Source organism: Mastomys coucha, unplaced genomic scaffold (assembly GCF_008632895.1).
Source record: "Mastomys coucha isolate ucsf_1 unplaced genomic scaffold, UCSF_Mcou_1 pScaffold9, whole genome shotgun sequence".
Taxonomy (NCBI): domain Eukaryota; kingdom Metazoa; phylum Chordata; class Mammalia; order Rodentia; family Muridae; genus Mastomys; species Mastomys coucha.
In genome coordinates, this window is record NW_022196915.1 from 102,859,623 (window position 1) to 102,862,996 (window position 3,374).

A 3,374-nucleotide genomic window follows, 5' to 3' on the forward strand; every position below is an offset into this window, starting at 1 on the left:
ACAGTAATGGTGGGGATTGCAGGGTGTTCTCACAAGGACACAAGTGCAGGGGAGAAGTCATGTGGACAATAATGGTGGGGATTGCAGGGTGTTCTCACAAGCAAAGAAAATCTGGAGCCACCAGAAACCAGAAAAGAGGAAGGAGCATCCCTTGCGGCTTCTGAAGCAATGGAGCCCCACCCTCACATTGATTCTAGACTTCTTTCCTGCAGCTGTGGAAGAATACATTTGTACTGTTTAAAGCAGCATAGTATCTGGTGCTTTGTTCCAGCAGCCCAGACACAGAGCCTGCCCACTGTTCCCCTTTTAACAGTATCAAGTGGAGGCTCTGGCTTTCTTATTAGAGTCCTTGATAAACAGGTTAACAATATCCATTGTTAACCTATAAAATGAATATCATCAATTGTGCATAAGGAGGTAACATTCTTTCTCCCTTGTTTATTGCATGGTGAGCTCATTTATCAAAGTCAAGGAGAAAAATAAGTATTCCATCCAAACCCAAAGATATGGAATTAATAAAATGCTGCTGTTGCGTGGCACGTTCCTAGCTGTTCTTACAGAATGGGAGTGTTTGGCACATCACAAAACATAATTCATCTTCTACTAAAATCATTTTCTCCAATTCTTATTTTTAAAGTATTTATTTATTATTATATGTAAGTACACTGTAGCTGTCCTCAGACAAACCAGGAGAGGGCATCAGATCTCATTAAGGATGGTTGTGAGCTACCATGTGGTTACTGGGATTTGAACTCATGACCTCTGGAAGAGCAGTCGGTGCTCTTAACCACTGAGCCATCTCACCAGCCCCCATTTTCTCCAGTTCTATACTCCCCAATGTTTGCTCCTCCATGCTTCTCGTGGTGAATTCGAGGAAGAGTCTTAGTGTGTCTGAGCCTCAGTGCTGCTTCTCAACCAAGGAGCACATGGCCCTGGCGGCACTGCGTCCTTGCTTTTGGTCCAGGGGGTACCTGCTACTGGCGTTCAATGAGCAGGAGCCAAAAACATTCTGTCCTGAATGTCTATAAACACCATTTTAGACAATACTGTTAATGATTTCCACTGCAATGTTCATACCATGCCATGGTGATTCGAGAAAAAAAAAAACAATTTAAAGTGATTTGTGGGGCCAGGAAGATTGCTCAGTGGGCCAAGGCTCTTGTCACCAAGCCTGAAGACCTGAGACCAATGGGACCCACATGTTAGAGGGAGAGAAATTACACTCCCAAGGTGTACTCTGACCTCCACTCATGCCCTGTATCTCCCATGCATCCCAAACATACACATATGCACAACATATAAAGTAAATAAAAATATAATTTAAAAAAACTAAATAACTTGTATTTAGCTTCTTTGTATACTCAAGATACCACAAAGAAATTCATGAGACATCTCAAAGGACATGTGGGAACAACCTGCAAGAAGCCCTCGTGGTCAAGTATGAAACAAGATAAACCATAAAGTAAATAGTGATGGATTAGAAACCAGACACCAAACTAAATACTAAACCATTTAGACATACTACAGAAATTGCAGATAAGAATGGAAGAAGAGGCTACAGAACTGAATTAATAAATACAGAAATGTCTGGACAAATTCCCCAGTAACCACCATTGCATGATGAAGGAAGTTGTAGTTGCACAGTGTCAGGTTATCTGCTTAGGAGACATTTATACAGGTACACATATCCACTAATGGCCTGAAAAATGCCAAGCAGATACACTGAAAATTCTATTATTATGTCAAGTATTCATGGAGCATCTTCTCTCTGGACAATAGAAGGTTGGGGTTGTCCATATCCTTCAGTGGTATCAGAGTCCTAGAGAAACAAGACTACAGACTGCAAAGATGAGAGGTTATTCAGAGATGTGCCAACACGGTGCAATCTAGAATCAGAAGAGACACTAAAATAAAAGTTGATAGGATTCAAGCAAAATCCTTAGATGCTTTAATAGCACTGTGTTGACCTTGATTCCAAGTTGTAGCAGTAATCCTATGGTCATATAAAATATTGACATAGTGAGGGTAGGACTGAAAAATACACAGGAATTCTCTCTGTGTTGTATTTCTTCCTTTTTAGGGGCAACTTTTCTGCAAGCCTGGAGTTGGTTCAAACTTAAAAGCTTATAAATGAAGACCATTGTTGCAAGAGTGAAGTCCCGATGGCCCGTGAGCCTCATACCCGACCTTTGATGGGTCTCCTTAGTAGATACCTGCCAACCCATATCAGAGTGTGATGCTTTTGAACAACAGTAGAGTGTGTGTCTCTGCTGTATCAGCTTTGTAAATGTGAAATTCTTACAAGCCATCAGCTCAGTTTGAATTCAGCTCTTCTTCATCTGCAGAGTCAAGAGTCTATGAGTTTTAGCCTCTATCCTTCACATCGTGACTGACAAAAGAAATTGCTCATCTGAATCCCTAGCAGAGAGGGAAATGGACCCGTTAGGGCCCTTCCATACCGCTCCTCAGTCACGTTTTTACATAGCACACAGCCATGTAAACATGTCTACAGCTATGTTCAGAACATGCATGCTGTACTCTATGACACTGAAAACAAGCAACTTCTGCAGATCGCTATGAATTGCAGTGCTACACACTATGTTAGCCCCAATATCTGGCATAATAACAAATAGCTTTTTCTTACTTATCAGGCATTAAACAGACTTTTGTGTGGCTTATTTTTTGTCCCTTCAATAATTCTATAAGCTCAAGGCAGATAAGTTAACACACATTCACTGCATATGTCTGGCTCCAGAAGACGATCAGGGGATGTCCTGAAGCCCAGGAAGGTGACCACATATGTAGTCACAGCAATGTCCATTGCTTCCATTCCTTCTATTTACATATCTCTATTTAATTTATTTGGTTGACATTCTTGCTACACACCTGTAGGATGAAAGAAAGCATAGAGAAGGAAAAAAAGAAGGAAGTAGATGGAGAGAAGGCTCAGAGGTTAAGAGTACTAGAACATACTGCTCTTGTAGAGGACTCAAATCGGGTTCCTCCATCCACATATAACTGACTATATAACTCTAGTTCCAGGGAGATCCAACACCTCTGGCCTCCATGGGTACCTGCACTTACATGAACACACACACACACACACACACACACACACACACAAAAAAAAATTGAAAATAAAAGTAAATTTAAAAAGAAAAGAAAGACCTCAATTTGTATGGAACCATCAGTTTGGCGAGCTTTACATTAAGGGCATTCCAACACGGAGGAAAAATTCTCAGGAAGAACATGGAAGACCTGTTCTAAAACACAAAGGGTTGTATGAAGCATGTGCTGCTCTATAAGGGGAGAATTGAGACACTGGGTGGAAGCCCACAGACTCACCAGCTTGTCCAGTTAAGATGGCTGCCTAT

The 3,374-nt window shown here is 41.2% G+C and overlaps 1 long non-coding RNA gene across 1 annotated transcript in view; it reads left to right on the plus strand.

Annotated features, from left to right (window-relative positions):
* LOC116084622 overlaps positions 1–3,115 on the plus strand; it is a 10,795-nt gene extending 7,680 nt beyond the window's left edge. The window contains exon 3 of the long non-coding RNA XR_004116188.1: positions 2,081–3,115. This is a non-coding gene — a long non-coding RNA (uncharacterized LOC116084622). The remainder of the gene's footprint in view (positions 1–2,080) is intronic.
* Positions 3,116–3,374: the final 259 nt, after the last annotated feature.